At 29.2% G+C, this 10,022-nt stretch overlaps 1 long non-coding RNA gene across 5 annotated transcripts; it reads right to left on the minus strand.

Moving 5' to 3' along the window:
* Nucleotides 1-5,119: 5,119 nt before the first annotated feature.
* Nucleotides 5,120-8,491, minus strand: LOC131593285 (uncharacterized). Of its 5 annotated transcripts, XR_009280845.1 has the most exons (6): nucleotides 8,343-8,491; nucleotides 8,023-8,246; nucleotides 7,818-7,861; nucleotides 6,805-6,987; nucleotides 5,469-6,731; nucleotides 5,120-5,374 (listed from the first exon to the last, which is right to left on the minus strand). It is a non-coding gene; the product is annotated as an uncharacterized LOC131593285 (long non-coding RNA). The 5 variants fall into 5 exon arrangements; XR_009280843.1 differs by having other exon boundaries at nucleotides 6,843-6,987; nucleotides 7,818-8,246; XR_009280842.1 differs by having other exon boundaries at nucleotides 5,469-6,717; nucleotides 7,818-8,246.
* Between the last annotated feature and the right edge of the window lie 1,531 nt (nucleotides 8,492-10,022).

The following is a 10,022-nucleotide window of genomic DNA, read 5'->3' on the forward strand; positions in this document are numbered from 1 at the left end:
ATAAGTATTTTCTTTTGATAAACTACAACATCAACTAGAATATGGAATATTATTCTTATAGGCTCTTTTAGCTTCAATACACGAACTTTGGTGTTACGACAAGCTTTGAATTCGACATATCAAATTTTTCAAGAATCTTCCTCATGTATGTCTCTAGAGATAAGCATAATCTTGGTTGCTTTCTATCTCTTCGAATATTAATCCCAAGAATCATGGTGCCAACTCCCTGATCATTCATTTTAAACTCCTTACTAAGTTCAGCCTTCACCTTCATTACAACCTTGACATTATTGCTGGCTATGGGGATAACATCTACATAAAGAAACAAAATCACCAATGAACTTCCAGGTAGAAAACTGAAGTAAACACAGTGGTCGAAGTGGCTCCTAGTGAAACATATGTGTGTCATGAACTTCTCAAATCTCATCTTCCACTATTGAAGAGATTGTTTCAGGCCATACAAAGACCTATTCGTCTTGCACTCACAATCCTCATTACCCTTTTCTCCATACCTATCAAGTTACTTCATCACAATTGTTTCATCTAGATCACCATACAAGAAGGCTATTTTCACATCCATTTGTTCAAGTTTTAAGTCGAACTTTGCCACTAAGGCCAAAAACATTCGAATGGATTTATGCTTTACAACTAGTGAGAAAACATCATTGAAGATGACTTCTTCTTTCTGAGTGAACCCCCTAGTAACCAACCTTGACTTAAATTTCTTCTACATCACTTATTTGATTCCTTCATTAACCTTGAAAATCCACATATAGATGACTAACCTGGCTTCTGCAGGTTTCTTGATCAACTCTCAAGTATGGTTATCATGAAGAGATTTCATCTCATCTTCCATGGCTTTTATCCATTTACTCTTATTTCAACTCCTCACAGCTTCCTTGCAATCTCTAGGTTCTTCATCAAGTACCTCACTACTAGAGATTAAAGCAAACACTATGAGATCTGCATAACCAAGTCTTTGAGGTTGCTTGATAACTCTTCTTGACATGTCTCTTGCCAGTAGGTAGTCATCAACAGTTTCCTTATTTCCTTCAACATCATACTCTTCTTCCTCGACTTCATCTAGGTCATGCAATTCAACATCAATATGCTCCACCTCAACAAGAATCTCTTTCTGTTCCAGCTCTTCTTCAGAGATATGTGCATTTTAACCAACATTATCAGTTTTATTGAATGCCATTTCGGCTTCATTGAAAACCACATCACGACTTATGATACACCTTCTGTGACATGGTTCTAGGAACCAAAGTGATAAGTGTCAAATTGTAGTTATTTTTGTATATAGTTTTGCGACACTTTTGACTCTTTTCCCTAAATTAACGTGTGAATGTGTACGTTTTCGTTATATTTGTACATATTATGAATTCTTTGAGTTTTTGATTCATTTAAGCACCGTTTGACCATTTTTCAATCATTTTATAGGTATTGATGCATATTGGAGCCTTGAGCGATAAAGTTTCAAAGGCACAGCTTCGGTTACGCACTTTTGAAGCAATAAGGAGAAAAATTCTATAGAGCCCGCTTAGCCAAGTCCCTAGCACGCTACCATTTTCACTTCTTGTAGCAGAGCTGAGTTTTAAAGCTCGCTTAGCGAGGTCGTCCCGCTAAGCGAGGTCACTTTTTCTAGTCTAAATATTTTCCTCCAGAGGCGGTTTAGTGTGTTAATAAATGATAGCCCGCTAAGCGCGGCGAGCTCGCTTAGTGCGGCTGTGAGAATTTTGATTATATGTTTCATTTTGGTTTAGTTTCTAGGTAATGGTTTTGGGGATTTTTTGTCCCAACTCCATCAATTCCGTTCTTAGGATAGGATTAGCTTAGAAAATAATACCGAGTCATGCATTTGGATGATTGGAGGTGGATTGCTCATTAATCAGAGTTGACAACTCGTGAGATGTTTGATTTATCTCTTATCCTCTTCTTGTATTTCTCTTTTGTTGGGTTTTATTTGTATATTTACTTTGAACCTATGTATATTTATCGCTCATGGCGTTGTATTAAATATGCTTTACAAATCTTTGTCAATTGTTATTTTAGATTTTTGCTCTCTACTTGGGATTTGGGTTGCTATAGACATATACTGCTCGAATCCTTATCTAGGATGATTATCAATATTTTTTTTTTATTCTAGAGATAGATTTAGAGCTGACATTCACTTAGGTATCTATGCTTAATGCCTCTGTGTTGGTTGTGTTGTGCTGAGAGGTTGTTGACGCGATTAACACTGTTATCTTCTGTGTTCTTGAGGTTGGTGGAGAGATCGCCTCCGAGATGATACAATGGATGTTGTGGTTGATACGTGATGACATTGATGAGTATTGTAGGTTTAATATAACTCGTCAATAGGTTTACGTTTCTGAGGAGTGGATTATATTCAGGTCTGATAAGTTAATATCTCCCAAGAATGTATTTATTTTCCTGTTTATAACTTTTTGTCTTTAATTCATTTAAACCCGAGCTCAAAAACATAGAAATCATTGAATGGAATTTTAACCAGACCATTCTCCGTGGACACGATAGTTCTCGGAGTAATACTTCCAAATCTTTTGCTTGCCGCTTTACTGCGTCAACACAAAGCCTATATGGTTTTACTCAGTCAGGATACCCCATGAACATTCCTATTAGAGCTCTATGTTCGACCTTGTCTTGCCTAATATGAGAATTGGCTACACAACCAAATACTCTAAAATTTTCGAGATTTGGTGGATGATTGGACCAAACTTCTTCAGATGTCTTCATCCCAAATGCAATCACAATAATCTGAGTCCAAAACACCTTCTTCAATATAGTACTAACCAACATGCATATAACCCTTTCTAGGATTGTTTGATGGAACCTCTCATCCAGACCATTTTGTTGAGGAGTACCCATGATAATCATGGGCCTTGAAATAGCAGACATACTATAGTAACTGCCAGAAGCTTCATTGTAGAACTCCAGGCCATAATGAATTATCAACCTCTTGACTTTCCTTCCAGTCTAATTTTTTAGCAGAGTTTTCTAACTTTCAAAATTCTCAAAATTTTCATCCTTAGTCTTCTGCATAAATACCCATAACTTTCTAGAATAATCATCAACTATGGATCGTAAATACCTTTCACCTACGTGTGAAGGATTCCTTGCAAACCCCCTAAGATCACCTTGATTGTAATTAAGGAATCCATGTGTTATTTGTTTTCCTTTGTTAAACTTCACTCTATAGGATTTACCAAACACACAAGGTTCACAAAATTCCAGTTTTTCAACTTTGTCACCACCTAGCAGATATTGTTTTCCTAGTTCAAACAGTCCCCTTTCACTGATCTGGTCCACTTACAACCTCAGCCTCAAGGGTATACAAACCTTGTTTCTTGACACCTCTTAAGAACCCCTGCGACCATTATATTACATCATAAAATTCCTACTAACCTCGAATTCTAAAGAATTATGAGACACAACAAACTTATCCCAAGTATTCTAATTAATAAAACTATACATCCCAACTGGATGAACAAAATTAGGCTTGGGCTTTGTGATGTAATTCCATGTGATTTATGTCTTTAGTCCCTCTAGCACTCACCACCATAAAAAATTCATCTTTTCTCTAGCTTATCACTTTTTAGAACTTCATAAACTAACTAAATTTAGATTAGAAAAATTGGTATTAGTATTTAAGAAAAAAATGGTCATATAAGTTTAAATTAATACATACAAATCTGTCCATATACTTTTTTTCAAATCAACAACATCTACCTTGTTCGAATCATCTATAAATATACTAATATTTCTTTAACCAAATACTATCGCATAATCCCTAAAAGTAAAAGTATTTTCACCATATAACATCTATCAATTTGCATATCAAACTCGACCTGCATCTTAAAACATATGTTACAGACTTTAGTATTAGCTACTATCATATTGGCACCTCTATAGTATTTCTTGTTTTCTTTTGCTAACTATAAGTACCCTCAATTGGAAGACGAGTGTTTGATGAATTGTTTATCTATCTGTTTAAACAAAAAAGAATAAATAATAAATAGTGATTTACTTATTTAAGAAGTAATCTTATGAGAATCCTTCAATAACATTAAGAAACATGTCAATACTTTGATAAGTTGACCCAACAACCACATTAAACCTTCAATAACAACAACACAATTAACTCTTCAAACTTTCAATCTTAACAACAAAAATATATATTAAGAAAAATATCAATACTTTAATAAGTTAATAGAACAACATCAACATCTTTAAACCTTCAATAACAATAATATTAAACCATTAAAACTCAAATATCAAAAACATTAAACCTATTAACAACAACAACAACAACATATATTACCAACATAGTTAAATTTTCAATCCCAACAACAAAAACAATATTTAGAAAAATGTCAATACTTTGATAAGTTAACATAAAAACAACAACATTAAACCTTTAAACTTTTAATCTCAACAACATTTAACTTTTTAGTAACAGAACAACAATAACAAAATCCATAAAAACTTTAAACCTTCAATAACAACACTAAACCTTCTAACAAAAAGAATGTAGCTATTTGAATTTTGAAATGAAAAGTTGAATAATACCACTATAAAGAATATTTTCCACAATCACTCATGTATCAATATTTAAAGAACATTTTATAGTGGCCTAAAAGAAAAAATATGTAATAAAATTTGTGCGTGCGTTTCTGACTCGTCAAAAACCAAAGAAAGAATATAAGAAACCATTATGAATGTCTCAACCTTCAAAAAATAGATGTTTGGGAATAGGATCATATTACTATGGATTTCATATTGCTATGGATTTCATCTTAATATTATCAAAGAGTCATCGGGATGTGGTGCTACTTGTGTTTGAATTGATCAGTTTGGTATCAATTTTCCATAATTAAATTGTGAGTGTATGAAGTGTCTTCAAATAAAGTATTAGAAAGAGATTTGAGATATGGATCGAGATTTTAGAAAAGCCTGCAATATCTTATGCTATGCCTTAATTGGTTGCCATGTTGATACATACAAAAATATCAATTCATTTTCAAGATTTTAGTGTACAAAGCTATAGTTGCAAGGTTGGTAAAAATATAAATAAATACTATTACTGGTGAAAATAATATCTTAGTAGATTCAAATGATATTTATTTTTACTTGTAGAACTTATTCATCAGTTTTTTGTCATTGTTTTATGATTGATTTCAACAAGGCAATATTCATTTAACTATAAACTTTTTTATTTCATCAAGTTTATTTTATACTTGAGTGATTTACTTCAATCTAATAAGTTTACATTTGTTTTCAATGCACATATACTTGTGAAACTCAGAACTATCTGGACAATCAGCACGTGTAATACAAGTAGTAAATCGTGGTGCTGCAAAAAGACATAGTAAAATAATGTTAATCACATGATATAAAAGATATAAGTTTATAGAAGAAAATTTGAAAATGATGAGAAGATAAATTACGATCGCCGCCATCATTCCTTGCAACTAGAAATAGAAAGAAAAATAAAATCAGAACATACTTAAAGATGAGAGTTTTAACCATATTTTTTTTTATCTTTATATATAATAACTAGAAGATTATTTGACTCTTTTATAGTGTATAGAAAGAAAGTTGTGATGCAAACAATAGAATATTTATATTTAAGAAAATTGTTATCTTAGTGTCTCTTAAGCATATCAATGTGTTTTGTTTTTTCTTTTAACATATTTATTAAAATGATAATATTTTTTATTTTTAAACTATCTTTCAACCTTTGAAAATAGAAAGGGGTGGTTTTAATAATAATAATAATAGTTATTATTATTATTATTATTATTAATTTTTGTATAATAATAATAATAATAATAATAATAATAAAAATAAAGGTGATAATATAGTCATGCACAAAATAAACGATTGTATGACTTTTGATATGTTAATCATTTTACTATAGGAAATGAGTTTAAAAAATTGTTTGTATGATTCTATCAAAATATTCTTATTTTAAATATAATTAGCTTCTCAAATATATTCGTGAATTTCTAATTTGATTTGTTGATAAAATAAGTATATTAATATATAAAATAATAAGAAGAAAAAGAATAAGAGAAAGAGAAGAGAAAAGAAAGGAGAGAAGGATGAAGAAAGCTTGGAAGTGAAATCAATAGTGTGAAGGATTCTTTGCAGGTCCTCAAAGATCAGCATGGGTGTAATCAAGGGATCTATGTGTTTTATGTTTGCCTTTGTTAAACTTTACTCTACACGATTTACCAGGCACACAAGGTTTGCAAAAGTACAATTTTTCGACTTTGTCACCACCTATAAGATTTTGTTTCCCCATTTCGAAAAGATCCCTTTCACTAACACCCCTCAATCTCATGTACCATAGTTCTATCTTCGACATAGGTTTCGAGGAGGAAAAATCTACTGATCCACTTACAACCTCAGTCTCAAGGGTATACAAGCCTTGTTTCTTCACGTCTCTCAAGACTTCCTTCGACCCCTATATCACATCATAAAATTCTTACTAACCTTGAATTCCAAAGAATTATGACACACATGCAAACTTATCCCAAGTATTCAAATCAATAAAACTTTACATCCCAACTGGATGAACAAAATTAGACTTCGGCTTTTTGATGTAATTCCATGTGAGTTATGTCTTAAATCCCCTCTAGCATTCACCACCATAAGAAATCCATATTTTCTTTAGCTTATGACTTTTTGGAACTTCATAAAAACAACTAAATTTATATTAAAAAATTGGTATTAGTATTTAACATAAAAATGGTCATATAAGTTTAAATTAATACATACAAATTTGTCCATATACTTTCTTTCACATTAGCATCTACCTTGTTCCAATCATCTATCAATATACTAATATTTCTTTAACCAAATAATATCACATAACTCCTATAGGTAAAAGTATTTCACAGTAACATCATTAGTATTAGTTGACATCATAGTTGCACCTCCATAGTATTTCTTGTTTTAAACCTTCAACATCAAAAACATAAACCTTTTAATAACATAACAACAACATATATTACTAACATAGTTAAACCTTCAATCCCAACAACAAAAACAAATTTCAGAAAAATGCCAATACTTTGATAAGTAAACATAAAAACAACATTAAACATTTAAACTTTTAATCTAACATTTAACCTTTTACAACAACAACAACAAAATCCATAAAAACTTTATACCTTAAATATCAACATTGAACATTTTTTGATAGTATATGAATATGTTTATTTAAGATTTTTAAACCGTGTTGTCTGTTTTTGTTTGATGTTTGGATTATTTATCTTATTCAGATAGTTTTTCTAAAAAAAAAGAAGTCTTAATTGTCCCATATACGTGATAAAATTAATCAATTCTAACAAACAAAAATGTGGTTGGTTTGAATTTTGAAAGGATTATAAAAATTGAATAATACCACTATAAAGAATCATTTTTCACTACCACTCATGTACCAATATTTAAAGAATTTTTTTGGTGGCCTGAAATAGAAAAAGATGTAATAAAATTTGTGTATGCGTGTCTAACTTGTCAAATATCAAAGAAAGAATATAAGAAACCATTATGAATGTTTCAAAATATAAATGCTTGGAAATAGGTTCATATTTCTATGAATTTCACATTAGTATTATCAAGGAGTCCATCAGAATGTGGTGCTATTTGTGTTTAAATTGATTAGTTTGATAAATTTATCAATTTTTCCATAATTAAATTATGAGAATATATGAAGTACCTTCAAATAATGTATTAGAAAGAGAATTGAGATATGAATATAGATTTTGGAAAAAGCATGTGATACATACCATATCTTATGCTATGCCATAATTGGTTGCCATGTTTTTTCTTTCTTTTTCAATTGGATGCCATGTTGATACATACAAAAAAAATAAATTGATTTTCAAGATTTTAGTGTACAAGGCTATAGTTGCAAGGTTGGTAAAAATATAAATAAATACTATTGCTGTTGAAAATAAAATTTTAGTAGGTTTAAATGATATTTATTCTTACTTGTTGAACTTATTCATCAGTTTTTCTGTCATTATTTTATGATTGATTTCAACAAGGAAATATTGATTTAATTAAAAACTTTTTTATTGCATCAAGTTTATTTTATACTTGAGTGATTTACTTCAATTTAATAAGTTTACATTTGCCTTCAATGCACATATACTTGTGAAACTCAGAACTATCTGGACAATCAGCACGTGTAATACAGGTAATAAACCGTCGTGCTGTAAAAACAGATATATAACAATATTGTTACTAACATGATATAAAAGATATGAGTTTATAGAAGAAAATTTGAAAATGGTTAAAAAATTAATTACGAGTGCCATCATTCCTTGCAACTAGAAATATAAAGAGAAATAAAACCACCACATACACAAACATGAAAACTTTAACCATATTTTTCTGAGTTTACATATAATAAATAAAACATTATTTGACTCTTTTATAGTGTATAAAAAGAAAGTTGTGATGCAAACAATAGAATATTTATATTTTCTACGGAGTTGTAAATTAATTTATCTTAATGTCTCTTAAGCATATCAATGTGCTTTGTTTTTTCATTTAACGTAGTTATTAAAATGGAAAAAAAATTGTCAATCATTAGAATTAATATTTTTAAACTATTTTTTCAACCTTTGAAAATAGAAAGGGGATGGTTTTAGTAATAATAATAATAATAATAATAATAATAATAATAATAATAATAATAATAATAATAATAATAATAATAAAGGTGACAATATAGTTATGCAAAAAATAAACTATTGTATGACTTTTGATATGTTAATCATTTTGTTATAGGAAATGAGTTTAAAAAATTATTTGTATAATTGTATCAATATTCTTATTTCGATTACTTCATTGATTTACATAGATATAGAATATATATATATATATATATATATATATATATATATATATATATGGGATACATATTTTGGGCTGACCTATTTTACTTTCTAAACTACCCTTTATTTTCTTTTTTTAATAAATAAAGTAAATACAATTTAAAAATAATAACTTCCATCAATTATTCATGGGAAGGGTTTAAAAGTTAATAACTACCCTCCTTTATAAGTTTACTTTGAAGAAGGAATACATTTACACTCATAGAACATAACCGTAAGCAGTTACTTTATTCATTTTCTTTCAAAACCATGTTACACACTAACAGTTAAATAATCAAAGGTATGGCTGGTTCTTATTAGTGATAGACATTACACTCAACTTTCAATTTTCAATTCCATTAATGTCTCAATTTTATATTCATTTATGGGTAATACGATAAAATCATATGTTGATTACATAACTCCCATGTAATTTTATTCCTGTTTTTCAATTATTATATAACAAATTATATTATTAATGGATGGAGAAAGTAAACAGAAGAAATGTAACCACACCATATGACTTTTTTTATGATAGTTTTCTGGGGAGCACCACCTTGATATATGCATTAGTGAACCACATTTTATATTTATTCTCTTTCATTTTTCTAATTCGTTTGTCTTTCTTTAATTATTTTATTTTCAATATACACTAATTATTATTTTTAATATACATCTTATATTATTGTTTAATATACACTAATTATGATTCTGATATCATGTTTGTCCTCTATTAAGTAAAATCATTTAAAATACACATTTTTTATTACAATTACAATGTACTTTTATCAGAAGCTTTGGACAAATCACATTTAGTTATCAAGTTCATTTCATGAAATAATTAAAGTTTAAAAATCAAATTAAAAAATGGGGACAACTTCTCTACCCATCACAAAAAGATGGGTAATGTACCTTCAACCAATCAAATGACACCATTTAACTTGTACATATTTAATCATTTATTAAATAGTACAATTGTTTGTTGTTTTTAATGTTTTTTACACTAAGGGTAACCTTACCCAACTTTTTGAGTTGGATAAATAAGAATTCACCTAAAAAAATATATATTTGTTTTTTTGAGGAGAGTGTGTGCTAAAAAAAGCGGAAAAA

This window comes from Vicia villosa, linkage group LG3, assembly GCF_029867415.1.
Source record: "Vicia villosa cultivar HV-30 ecotype Madison, WI linkage group LG3, Vvil1.0, whole genome shotgun sequence".
NCBI lineage: Eukaryota > Viridiplantae > Streptophyta > Magnoliopsida > Fabales > Fabaceae > Vicia > Vicia villosa.